The sequence below is a fragment of the Bos indicus x Bos taurus genome, chromosome X (assembly GCF_003369695.1).
Source record: "Bos indicus x Bos taurus breed Angus x Brahman F1 hybrid chromosome X, Bos_hybrid_MaternalHap_v2.0, whole genome shotgun sequence".
Classification (NCBI taxonomy): domain Eukaryota; kingdom Metazoa; phylum Chordata; class Mammalia; order Artiodactyla; family Bovidae; genus Bos; species Bos indicus x Bos taurus.
This window is the reverse complement of record NC_040105.1, coordinates 16,751,334-16,765,230: the sequence shown is the minus strand read 5'-3', so window position 1 is coordinate 16,765,230 and position 13,897 is coordinate 16,751,334. Positions and strand designations below refer to the sequence as shown.

The window sequence follows — 13,897 nt, the reverse complement described above, 5'->3', positions numbered from 1 at the left end:
TTCTTGCCTGGAGAATCCCAGGGATGGGGGAGCCTGGTGGGCTGCTGTCTAAGGGGTCGCACAGAGTCAGACACGACTGAAGCGACTTAGCAGCAGCAGCAGCAGCAGCCACTGTTATGAGCCCTTACAAAAAGCTATTTCATTTAAAGCTTACTCAGTAACCCTTTGTAGTAGGCACTAGTATTATTAGCTCCATTTTACAGGAAACTGAGGCACAGAGAAGGTAAGCAACTTGCCCTAGCTTGCACATTTTCATTGCAGAGCTGCAATTCCAACTCAGGTCATATGACTCAAAGTTTGTGTGTTTAACCACTACACTATCCTATCTTCTAGCATCCTTAAGCTCTATGCTACACTAGGTTGTGTACTCTGCATAGCAGTTGTATATCTGTAGGTTAAAAATAAAGGTGGAATCCACTTTAGGACTGGATGTCAGACTGGATCATCCAGATGGCTTATAGGTACCATCTTTCTGAGCAACTTTGGGCTGAGGCAGGTTCTCTGCAGTTCAGGATGCCTGGTCTTTGATGAAGGCTGAGGGGACCTGCTGATTGTACTACACTGGATAAGCAGTTGTGTTGTAATGAGTACCTGCTGTGTGCCCAGCATTACTGCCTGCTGAGAGAGCATCATCTCTGAGTCCAGGGAGTTTACACTCCAGTTGGAGGGGCATGACTAGGATACATGAAAAAAAGTACAAACTATAACTAAATCGTAAAGTGTGAGTCGAGTCAGTGCTGTGGGGCTCTAACATATATGGCCTCTGGCTAAGTTCATGCATGACGCTAGTAGGATGTTAAGCACCTGTAGCAGATGCTATTGGTGCTCTGCCCATGTCCGCTTGAGCCACCCAGAGGTTATCTTCAGACAGATCCTGTGCCTTCTTGATGGCTCCCATGTCTCACTGACTGAGAATCATCTGTGCCCATGGGTCTATGCTTGGCCTGTGCAAGGAGCCAGCTAGTAGTACCAGAGAGTTAATACCCCAGAATGGTGAAGAATGGGAGTTGGTACTTAACTATGCCAGCTTCCCCAGCCCTTGGTGGGATCATGCTAAAGTGTGTTCTGTACACCCAGTGCATTGTTGGATTGGGCCCCAGTTGTCCACGGTAGCAATGTGCTCATTAATGTACCCACTGTTGGCTTTACTCCCTTCCCTACTCCCTCCCTCTGCTTCCTGGGGTCATCTCCATTGGGAAACATGCCCATTCTCCAAAGTGCAGCCCAATATGACTACCTCTAGAGAACCTCCCTTGACCTCTTCAGAAGAAATAAATCTCTCTTGTCAGTGCTCCCTTTTGTTTTTATCCATGTCTTTTTTATACTTGTCACTTTGTGTCATGTCACTTTGTCTCATGTCAAGGAAGTCAAACGTACTTCCTTGGCATCATGAGTCTTTTCAGCACATGGTATGTGCCAAGTGAGAAGGGGGAAGAAAAGTTTGACAAGGTGGGTGAGAAACTCATGGGATGAAAACTAATGAGTATTGAGGACCTGCCCTGGGGCAGGCCATTGAAGGTGCTTTACATAGATCATCTTGTTTAATCCTCGCAAAAACCCTTTATGGTAGATATTTTTCATTTCTGTTTGCAGATGAAGAAACTGAGTGTCAAAGAGATTAAGTCATTTGCCCAGAGTCAAACAGCTTGGAGGATTCCCCATTGGAATCAGTAGCCTGTACTGTTCCTACTCTACCTGGTTGCCCAGGAAGGGAAGACTGAATGAACATGGCATGAGGCATGAAGAGAAGATGGAGAGGGAGCCTGAACTAAACTGCCAGAGAGCAGCCACTGCCCCTGGCTCTGGGGATGTGGACTGCAGGCATGGTAGCTTCATCTGGACGCCTGAGAGATGACTCAGTAGCTCCTAGCAACGAGGAGAGATTGGACTGATACTCTCTTGTTAGGTTGCTGGCCACCAGACAGAGCCCGTAGAACTTCACACTTCCAGTTGTGTAGTTTGGTGGTCATTCGTGTAGTTTGGTAGCTTCGAGGGAGTCATTCTTTGTCTACACAATGCCCAAATGAGCTTTGACAGGTAACTCTAACTTACTTACCTCTGGTCTCTAGCTCTCTTGGGCTATGCCAATGTCATTTTTTCTTTGCTTTTTTTCTTCTGCTGCTGCTGCTTTTTTGTCTTCCAAGGAGGTCTCCTTTTAGGTACAACTATTTTCCAGAGGGTGAGATGACGTATTAGTGGAAGATGGTTATAATTTCATTCTTGCAGAATTGTCTTTCCCACTTGGAAACAATTACACATAAGAGCCAGTTTGGTGATCTCATGAGCTATAATCCCAACTTAGTCTCTTTCTGGGCTGGATCTAGATCTTTCTGTACTGCAGGCATTTCTAGTGATAGATTTCTCTCTAAGTCCCCTTCTCCAAGGCCTCACTGTCTTCTCTCCTCTTACCCTCTCATGCTTTGTCCATCCAAGTCTTTGTTCTTGTACAATGCATGTCAGAGCTGTAGGAGGTAGACTGTGTGCTCCTGAAAGGCAGGGAAACAGTCTTGTATGTAAACCCAGTGCTGGTCTACTTGTCCCTCAATTCCTCTCTATAAAATTGAGAAGACTCTTGAGAGTCCCTTGGACAGCAGGGAGATCAAACCAGTCAATCCTAAAGGAAATCAGTCCTGAATATTCACTGGAAGGACTGATGCTGAAGCTGAAGCTCTAATACTTTGACCACCTTATGCAAAGAACTGACTCATTGGAAAAAACCCTGATGCTGGGAAAGATTGAAGGCAGGCGGATAAGGGGACAACAGAGGATGAGATGGTTGGATGGCATCACTGACTCAATGGACATGAGTTTGAGCAAGCTCTGGGAGATGGTGGTGGTCAGGGAAGCCTGGTGTGCTGCAGTCCATGGGATCGCAAAGAGTCAGACACTACTGAGCGACTGAACTGAACTGAAAGTTGAGATTATAAATACCACAGTGGTGATCTGATACTAGGTTAATCTCTCAACCTCCCAAAATCCCCCACAGGCATGATGAGGTCACTTCTGTTGGGTTCTGACTCTTTCTCTGATAGGTAGAAGTTGTGACAAGGAATGACAGAGACTCTGAATGGGTTGAGGAGGAAACTGAAACCAGAGGAGATTGTGTCTCACTTTCCACTTAGAATTCTGGGTGAGAACTCCTCACAGTGGCCCACACATCAACAGAGAGCAATGGTAGGGATGAGAAATGGCAGCACAGTGTGTTTAGGCAGAGAGGAGGTTGGAGGTAGTGTTCCGTCCAAGTCTCTCTCATTTCTTGTGTGAAGGAAAGGGATTCTAAATGGTTCTTGTGTTCCTAGTGGGTAGCTCTGCTGAGAGCCAGGGCTGCAGAGATAATGGTGTGGACAGCTGAGACCAGGGGCCACAGGGAGGATGTGACAGACACTTGGTAGTAAGATCTGAGAGGAACTGGGTCAGCAAGAGTGGGGCCCCCAGGTTGGGCAGGATTCTGAGAGAACAGAACATGGGGCCCACTGGACATGGCCTTAGCAGTGGATACCAGTGGGCCCCGAAGGAACCCTGCTGGGTGCGGGGGATCTCTGGAGAGGCTGTTGAGAACCCAGGGCTCAGCACGAGGTAAGCTCACTGATGCAGAGCCCTTCTCCCTGCTGTGAGAACACTGGCTTCCCCTTCCTGACCTAGAAGCCATCTTGACTACCAAAAGGAAGAGGAGGGAAAACAAAGATTGCTCATTTATCTGGTAGACATGGGGTTGACTAGAGAGTGTTTTAGAGCAGAAGAGAGCATTCTCTTTAGTCATTCATCAGGTTTAAGGATCCTTCTCCTGTACTTCTGGAATGGAGGCTCCAGCACAAGATGGAGTCATCCTGAACATCAAAGGAAGCTTGAGGGCTTTTAAAATTTTGCTTGTTTCTTGTTACTACTGTTCGTACATCTAAATTTTGTCCATACATTTTAACTCTTAAAGCACATGCATATTGAACACTTAGGCTTTGTGAGAGCACTGATAGGAATTGTTGAAGGCTGTCACTATGTCCTGAATTCTGCTCCTCCTTATGGTTTTATCTTTGCCAATATGAAGTAGTATCTGGTCAGGTCCCAAGTTCAGGCTCAGGTCCTCTCTGTGTCCTCCAAAGTGTTAGCACATAGTAAGCGATCAAGAAACTGGCTGCTTGGTTGCTTTTGATTTGTGGCTCTATTCTAAAGTCTAGAGATATACTAAAACATGGACTGCCCTCCTCAGCTTAAGGCACCAGTATTATATTCATCTGAACCCAATGAGTTCTGATACAACATATATTATTCCCCTAAACTTTTGCATAGACTTCAGTGAGGTGGCTGGACATGAGCACCAATTACCCTTGAAGAATATGTTTCCTTTCCTCCATATGATGAAGGGGCTCAGCTGATTGCCTGTTAAAGTTCCTTCACACTTTGACATTATGAGTTCAATTATCCAGTAGGTTCTGTCTTTGAATTCCTGATCTGTTGTCCTGGGATACTGGGGATCCTTGGGGTTTGCCTTGAACTAAGAACCACTCATCTCTGCAACCCCATTTTAAGGCTGCTCTCCTATTTGAAGCTCCTAATAAGAAATTGAAAACAATTTAAAAGTCACATTTTTTTTCCAAACTACATTTTTCTATTTGACACGATTTTAAAAGCTCTTAAAGTTACAACGAAGCCAGTGAATCTCTTGGTTTCCGTATTGCTGAAAGCTCCAGAAATGGCTTTTGCTGACTGGTAAATCTCCCAGTGACCAGTGCTATCCTTGCCTTGCTGATCACGGAAAAGTTCCAGGGTCTCTGTAGGATCCAGTGGCAACAGCACATAGTAGTGAACATTAAGAACAGCAGCAGCAACCCCTCTGGACATTCCTGTAGCTCTTCATGGTCTGTGGAGCACCTTGGCATCCATCATCTCCCCATGTCCCCCTGAAGTGGGTGGAGAAGTTTGTATTATCCTCACTTTGCTGATGAGAAGACTGAAGCTCAAAGTGGTGGGTCCTTTTCTAGGTTACCCAGCAAGAAACAGTATCAGGGTGCCAAAAGCAGCTCTCCAGAACTTTTCTTCTACAGTAGCCCATATGAAGTGCCTACTTTTGGCCATATGAGTACGTTTTAGCCAAGATCTTTAACATGGGTGACTTTAACCATGAGGGATATTGTTCTAGATGAGGGCTTGACAAGCTGTTCTTTAAGGAACAGGATGATAAACATTTTGGCTTTGTAAACCATATGGTCTCTGTGGCCAACTACTAGGCTCTGCCCTAGTAGCTCAAAAGCAGCCCTAGACAATATGTAAATGAGCTGAGTTAAGTTGCTTAGTCATGTCCAACTCTGAGACCCCATGGACTGCAGCACATCAGGCCTCCCTGTCCATCACCAACTCCTGGAGCTTACTCAAACTCATGTCCATTAAGTCGGTGATGCCATCAAAACATCTCATCCTCTGTTGTCCCTTTCTCCTCCTGCCTTCAGTCTTGCCCAGCATCAGGGTCTTTCCCAATGAGTCGGCTCTTCACATCAGGTGCAGAAAATATTGGAGCTTCAGCTTCAGCATCAGTCCTTCCAATGAATATTCAGGGTCAGTTTCCTTTAGGATTGACTCGTTTGATCTTCTGGCAGTCCAAGGGACTCTCAAGAGTCTTCTCCAACACCACAGTTCAAAAGCAACAATTCTTTGGCTCTCAGCTTTCTTTATGGTCCAACTCTTACATCCATACATGACTACTGGAAAAACTGTAGCTTTGACTAGATGGACCTTTGTTGGTAAAGTAATGTCTCTGCTTTTTAATATAATGTCTAGGTTGATCATAACTTTTATTCCAAGGAGGAAGCTTCTTTTAATTTCATGGCTGCAGTCATCATCTGCAGTGATCTTGGAGCCCAAGAAAACAAAATCTGTCACTGTTTCCTTTAGTTCCCTATTTGCCATGACGTGATGGGACTGGATGCCATGATGTTTTGTTTTTTGAATGTTGAGTTTTAAACCAGTTTTTTCACTCTCCTCTCACTTTCATCAAGAGTCTCTTTAGTTCCTCTTCACGTTCTGCCATAAGGGTGGTGTCATCTGCATATCTGAGGTTATTGATATTTCTCCCTGCAATCTTGATTCCAGCTTGTGCTTCATCCAGCTCTGCATTTCGCATGATGTACTCTGCATATAAATAAGCAAGGTGACAATATACAGCCTTGATATATACTCCTTTCTCAATTTGGAACCAGTCCGTTGTTCCATGTCCGGTTCTAACTGTTGCTTCTTGACCTGCATACAGATTTCTCAGTGGGCAGGTAAGGTCTGGTATTCCCATCTCTTGAAGAATTTTCTACAGTTCAATGAGACCATGTGCTATGCCATGTAGGACCACCCAGGATGGATCGGTTATGGTGGAGAGTTCTCACAAAATGTGGTCCACTGGAGAAGGGAATGGCAAATCACTTCAGTATTCTTGTGTTGAGAACCCCATGAACAGTGTGAAAAGGCCAAAAGATATGACACTGAAGGATGAACCCCCAGGTCAGTAGGTGCCCAATATGCTACTGGAGAAGAGTGGAGGAGAAGTAGCTCCGGAAAGAATGAAGAGGCTGAGCCAAAGTGAAAACAATGCCTACTTGTGGATATGACTGGTGATGGAAGTAAAGTCTCATGATGTAAAGAACAGTATTGCATAGGAACCTGGAATGTTAGGCCCATGAAGCAAGGTAAGTCGGGTGGTGAAATAGGAGATGGCAAGAGTGAACATCGACATTTTAGGAATAAGTGAACTAAAATGGACTGAAATGGGCGAATTTAATTCAGATGAACATTATATCTACTACTGTGGGCAAAAGTCCCTTAGAAGAAATGGAGTAGCCTTCATAGTCAAGAAGAGAGTCCGGATTGTAGTCCATGGGTGCAATGTAAAAAAGGACAGAATGATCTCTGTTCGTTTGCAAGGCAAACCATTCAATATCACAGTAATCCAAGTCTATGTCCCAACCACTAATGTAAATGAGTAGGCGTGGTTTTGAGACAGTAAAACTTGAGTTGCAAATACAGTTGGTGGGCGAGATTTGGCCCATGGACTGTAGTTTACTCCTGATCTAGACAGTACAGAAGCTGTGTGGAACTTACTCCTGATCGTTAATGTTACAACCATGCTTTGTTTTTTTACTTGCTGGCTAAGCTTGGCTTTGTAGGATGCTCTCCTCTTTCCACCCTTCTCATGAGTAAATCCTGACTTCTTTTTTTTTTCAGGTTTAAAGGGTTTAATAAGTTTACTCCTTCAGTTCCTATTTTCAACACCCAATATTCTTTGGCTTCCAATATTCCAGGCTTCCCTGGTGGCTCAGATGGTAAAATATCTGCCTGCAATGCTGGAGACCCAGGTTCGATTCCTGGGCTGGGAAGATCCCATGGAGAGGGGAATGGCAACGCAGTCCAGTGCTCTTGCCTGGAGAATTCCATGGACAGACGAGCCTGGTGGGCTACAGCCCATGGGGTCTCAAAGAGTTGGACATGACTGAGTGACTTACCCACAATACTCCTTTGAAACACCAGACAGACCCTGAAGTGGCCAGCAGTCAAGTTCAGACCTCCAGAGTTTAAAAGTTCAGGTTCTTTGAGCATTCCTTGTTGCAGTGGCACTTGTCTGAAATTGGTACCTCCCTATCTTTGGCAGATCTTTAAATGTACCAGTGAAAAGGCTTTTTCCCCTTAAAGGTGGAGAAGGAAAATCATTCCTCAAACACAACGGAGATCTGGCTGTGAGGTCTTTCTTCTGTCCTGTGTCTTCCAGCTCCTGTTTTGTTTTTTGTTTTTGCAGCGGAGCAAGAGACCAAAATCTAACCTGAGTTACAAGAAACAAGACAGTGATGACTATAAAGTGAGTGACTAGGAGCAGCCGAGCCTCCTGTCCCTCCCACATCGAACATATGTGCTTCACAGAAAAACAAAAATAACAGGTCCACCAAATACAACAGGTCGAATTACAAAAATCCATTCATCCAAGAGTGGTGGAAGTCAAGATGGGGAAGTGAGAGGGGAAATGGCACAGGGAGAAAGAGTATTCAAATCAATCCAGGAATGGGGCTGGCATATGCTAGAAAAGAACTGCAGAAAAACCTGTGGTCCTTTCAGACTCAGCGGTGTTGAAAATCCATACTGGTTGGTATCAGGAAGATTCTGCCTTTTGCATGCACCAAAGACAAAAATCTGGATTCCTCAGAGAGAATGGAGTGTGGGCAGGGCTCTTGGCAGGGTAGGCCTCACCTTCCCTGGGAGGGGATGGAGGTGAGCCAGGAAAAGAGCTGCCACAGCGTCTTTTTGATCCTACCCGCCTACTCTGGATGGTGGGTGACCAACTCAGTGGCCCACAGCAGCCTTCAGTTTGGCAGGAGATGGATGTGGTGATGGGAATTCTTCTGCAGAAGTAGATCTACTTAGGGCCGACAGCAGGTAGGCTGTCTTGTGGAAGAGTCTTTTGCTTAAGAAAACTACCAAGGAGAAGAGGCACAATTGGAAAAGGTATGCTTTGCCAGGCGTCTTTGCTTCACTGGTGCTGATAATGAATAAAGGAAAGAGGATAGAGAAGAGGCAGCCACCGACAATGAAGGAGGACTGTATTGCTGTGAGGAAAGCCAGGGGCAAACCAAATCCAAAGTAGTAAGGCCAATTCCTTTCCATGTTTGGCAGCCACTGGTGCATTTCAATTCCTTTATTGAACCAACGATATTTGAAGCAGTATAGTATGCAAGAGATTAACCAGCTGACCAATAAGATGAATGGGAAAGAGAGTCACAAACATCCCTTGGAGGAGGAAGAGAGCCTGAAGCAAGCGGTTGAAGAGCATGTCAGCAATTATTTTGCTGATACTAGGGAATGGGTGAGGCTTCCTCCCTGATACCTCAAATGCCAGCCAGGTTGGCTATATCCTGAAACCAAATCATGTTGACGACTTTGTTGAGCACAAAGAGGGCAGCACCCAGAGAGCACTGAAAAGTGATGTAAGGAAGAACTCCAGCCATGACCAGACATCCCCATGTAGTATGGATCACCAATAATCTGGGCCGTTACTGACTGAAGGACAGGAATTCGAAAAAATAAGAGGAGACTGAACCAGAAAACTCCACCATTCCAAGCGCAGCACTGAAAAATTCTACTAACAATATGTGGTTCACTGCCTTGCTTCCTTTCTATGCTCTGGGCTCTCTGAGCCAGGACACTGCTTGCCCTTCTTCGACGCTGCTCCTGTCTCTCTTGCTGAATTCAAGCATTTAGCTTTGAGATGGTACAAATTCCCCAGATGGAGTCTTTGATTCTCCTGGCAAGGTCCTGCAGGAAGGTTTTGACACTGTTAGCTGTCTCTTTACCGCCCAAACTATCAACTACAGAAAGAAGGGAGAAGTGTCCCCAGATATTTCATCATGAAGGACCCGAGAGATTCGCTGCCATGGCTCTAGCTCCAGCCGGGCCCCTCGCCCACCACGGGCCAGCTCAGCTCCTCTGAGCCCCTCCGTGCCCTGCTGCCTGCTGTAGCTTGGGTGCTGCCAGGGCTAGGGCTGCTGCGCCCGCACTGAATCCTGATTATTTTAAGCTACCTGTGGAAATGGTTTTCCTTGCCAATATTTGATTTAGGAATAGGCATGTGACCGGCTTTAGCCCAAAGAGACACCTGGGAAAATCTGCTGGGGGACTTCCAGGAAAAAGTTCCCCACTCTTGACACTCCAGGTTTCTCCTCTTCCTCTAGACATGCACTCTCTTCTAATATGATAGCCACTAGACACATGTGGGTATTTAAAATTAAAATAATTAAAATTAAGTGAAATTAAAAATTCAGATCCTCAGTCACACAAGTTACATGTCAAGCACTCAGTGTTCACCTGGGGCTAGTGGCTGCCTTATGGGACAGTGCAGACACAGTATTTCCATCATTGCAGAAAGTTCTATTTGATGATGTTGTGCCTGGATATTTTGAGTTTGGATTTGATGCTGAAACAGTGATAGCCATCTGAAAAACACTGAAAGGGGCTAGGGATCTCAAGTGAAAATGCAGATAACCTGAGGTTTTGAAAGGTTGTCTTCCCTGATAGCTCAGTTGGTAAAGAATCTGCCTGCAATGCTAGAAGATCCTGGTTCGATTCCTGGGACAGGCTACCCACTCCAGTATTGGACTTTCCTTGTGGCTCAGCTGTCAAGAATCTGCCTGCAATATGGGAGACTTGCATTCTATCCCTGGGTTGGGAAGATCCCCTGGAGAAGGAAAAGGCTACCCACTGCAGTATCCTGGCCTGCAGAATTCCATGGACTGTATGGTCCATGGGGTCACAAAGAGTCAGACACTGAGTGACTTTTCCTTCACTTTGAAAGGTTGAGTCCCTAAACTAACAGTATCTGCAGGATGAAAGAACAGAAGGCTGGAGAGCGTGTGGGTCTTCATAGAGGTTTACATTTGTCACATCATTTTAAATACTTTGGGACTTTTCCTGGTGGTCCAGTGGCTAAGACTCCACAATCTCAATGCCAGAAACCCACATTCGATCCCTAGTTCAGGAACTAGACCCCACATGCTGCAACTAAGAGTTCACATGCCACAACAAAGATCGAAGACCCCACATGCAGCAACTCAGACCTGGCTCAGCCAAACAAGTATTTTTTAAAAAGCTTCATGTGTTACCTTAGTGAATCCTGACAGGAGCTACAATCAGGTGTTAATCCTTTATTTTCTAAATGAGGGAACTGAGGCTTGGACAATTGGAGTCACTTCACACAGCTGAAAAGTAGAAGTGGTAGCATTCTTGAGAGCTGTACTATAAAAAAGGTTGAGCACTTAAGAATTGATTCTTTCAAGCTGTGGTGCTGGAAAAGACTCTTGCGAGTCCCTTGAACTGCAAGGAGATCAAACCAGTCAATCCTAAAGGAAATCAACCCTGAATATTCATTGGAAGGACTGATGCTGAAGCTCCAGTACTTTGGCCACCTGATAACAAGAGCTGACTGATTGGAAAACACCCTGATGCTGGGAAAGATTGAAGGCAAGAGGACAAGGGGGTGACAGAGGATGAGATGGTTGGATGGCATCACTGACTGAATGGACACGAGTTTGAGCAAACTCTGGGAGATAGTGAAGGACAGGGAAGCCTGGCGTGCTACAGTCCATGGAGTTGCAAAGAGTTGGAGACGACTAAGTGACTGAACAACAACAACAGCATTCTAGAACTTGGGTCCTTAACCACTCCCTCAATATTTAGTCCCTGAAGCAGTTGAAAGTTACTTTTACACAATTTTTACTGAAACTTTGCTGTATTCATTTATCTTGTGATGGATTTTTACCTCCAAGACATCTGAGGAATAAAAGCAATAGTTTTGCTGATTTAATCTATTAAGAAGTAAGTTGATGTTCCAAGAGAACATGCTGTTTGAAACGTACCATGATGTGGGTACATCTTTACTTCAAGGAAATAAGAAGAAACAGATTGATCTTGGCAAGAAGCCTCGTGTTCACAAGATCACAGTGCTGTAAAAAACCATCAAGGTAAATTGAGGATGCCTTTGCAATGATGTCTGTGGCAGTAGTGCTTGTTTTTAACATAAGTGTCTTATATGACCTACACCCTTGCCTTTTCTTTGCTTTTAGGAATGCAAACGACATAAAGTTTGGATTAGTAAAGAACTTTCAGTGATAGAATATTTTTCAAGGTGGAAATTTAAAACTTTCAAGTGAGTTGCATAATATCACTAAAATGTAAACTCTGTTTGCGGCCAGGGGTTTTGTTTTATTCCCTGCTTGTATTTTATTCCCTGCTTTATACCCCCAGTGTCTCGTATACAGTAGGCCTTGAAAAATTGAAATTAATGACCAAGCTTTGGGCAGATCCCTTCATGTTCCTGAGCTTCTTCCCTCCCTTGTAGACTGAGGGGCTTGGACTGATTTGGTATCTAGTCTTTTCCAGACCTATGGCTTATAATACTTTTCTTCCAGTGAACTCCGGGTCCTAAAAGATCTGTCTTTCAAATGATATAAGTAAAATTTTCCTCCCTTTTTTGTGTCGAGCAAAGACCACAGAGATAACTGTATCCAGTGTTTGTGATCAGCAGTAGAAAACCAGGAGAAAGCTAATTTCAAATAAAGATCACACACTCTTTCCTCATGCAGCCTATGGTGGGTAAATAAACGATTTTTGAAGTAAAGAAATAATGGTGTAAGTGACTACCTATGCCACTTTTCTGGATTTACAATATTCTACTAGGTCATCTCAAGTCTCCTTCACCTCTGAAACGGTTTCTGTGAACTTCGATTTCCTGATGTGTAATACAAAATGATGGAACCCATGGTCTTTCTAGGCAATGTTGCTAAGCTAAGGAAACTTGCATTAGACAAACACAGTGTTGTAGTAGATACTCTGACTCTTCAAGCATTAGTGAACAGATAGGAATGTTTTAGAATTAGAATGGAAATGACATCATACAAGTCTTGGAGAGAAACTACATGATTTTTTTTTTTAATTTTATTTTATTTTTAAACTTTACATAATTGTATTAGTTTTGCCAAATATCAAAATGAATCCGCCACAGGCATACATGTGTTCCCCATCCTGAACCCTCCTCCCTCCTCCCTCCCCACACCATCCCTCTGTGTCGTCCCAGTGCACCAGCCCCAAGCATCCAGTATCACGCATCGAACCTGGATTTTTTAAAAATGCTCCTCTGTAAATTATTTATATCACATTGTTTGCATTAAGAAAAGCAGTTTATTATATAAAGGTAAACTTTATCCAAGGACACAAAGTCATATAGCCTGAATTAACATTACAACTTACTGTGGAAACTGTGATAAAAGTACTTTGTAAATGTAATATAATTTCATTTAGAATAGTTGCCCCCATTTTACAGATGAAATGCCAGAAATTTATTCACAGCAGAGCCAGCATTTGAACGTCTCCCTTAAGAGCCTAGTCTCTTACTCACATTTAAAGTTATTTAAGGAGGCATGTTCATTCATCCTTTGGAAATAGAGTAGTCTGGGTCAGTCTCTCAGGGAAGATGATATTTGAGCAACATTTGAAAGAGACACCAGGGCAAACCAAGAGGTTCTCTATGGGAAAAGTATTTCAGGCAGAGGGAGCAGCAAGTGCAAAGGCCCTGAGGTGAGGCTATGCCTGGTGTGTTGAAGAGACAGCTGGGATGCCAAAGTGACTGAGGGGAGGGCCAGGGAGCTGAAGTCTGGATGGAGGGCCATGTTTCATGGACATGGAAGTAGATTCCATGAAGATGCCTGGACTTAATACCAGCATTCAATAGAGGCACACTCCCTCGCTGCCTCTTAAAGCACTAAGCATTTACATATCAGACTAAAAAGCTCCAGAAGCTACAAGCCTTTAGAAGTAGAGTGAACCCAAGTTGTGGCTAGCATTTTACAATGGAAAGCATAACCCAAGTACTCCATTATCTGCACTGGCCTTGACCAGAAGCCTAGATTACTGTCTATATGTCTAACTGCACAGACACTAGGAAGTGGGGGATGATGCTCTCATATCCCTCACCTGTCAGAAATAGTTTACTTCAAGGCTCTCCTCCTTCCTAAAGTGCACATCTTCCTGGTGGAGCAGGGTGGATGGCCAGCAGGTCAGTGGCCCATTGTTGTTTTAGATCACAGCCCAAGGTGAGAAGCAGCCCAATGTAGTAGGGCTGGAAAGGCTAGGCTCAGACCCTAGCTCTATCCCTTTCCATGTTACTTGACCTCCTGTGCCTCAGTTTCCCCATCTGTAAAATGGGGATTACTTTCCATGTAATATTGTCATGAGAACTATGAGATAATATTTTTGAAGTGCCAGGTCATAGTAATGCTGTATACATGCTTGTCAACTTAAATAGACTTTCTTTTGGGACTCTATTCTTCCCGGAAAAAAATGCATGTAAATACACACAAAATGCATCTTCTAGATTGTCTGCTAG

General features: G+C 44.3%; 1 protein-coding gene and 1 pseudogene across 8 annotated transcripts in view; one reads left to right on the top strand and one right to left on the bottom strand.

Moving 5' to 3' along the window:
- Positions 1–13,897, top strand: part of ADGRG2 (adhesion G protein-coupled receptor G2) — a 127,714-nt gene that overhangs the window by 60,794 nt on the left and 53,023 nt on the right. The gene's annotated exons all lie outside the window — the stretch shown is intronic.
- LOC113887218 lies at positions 7,918–9,354 on the bottom strand (annotated as a pseudogene).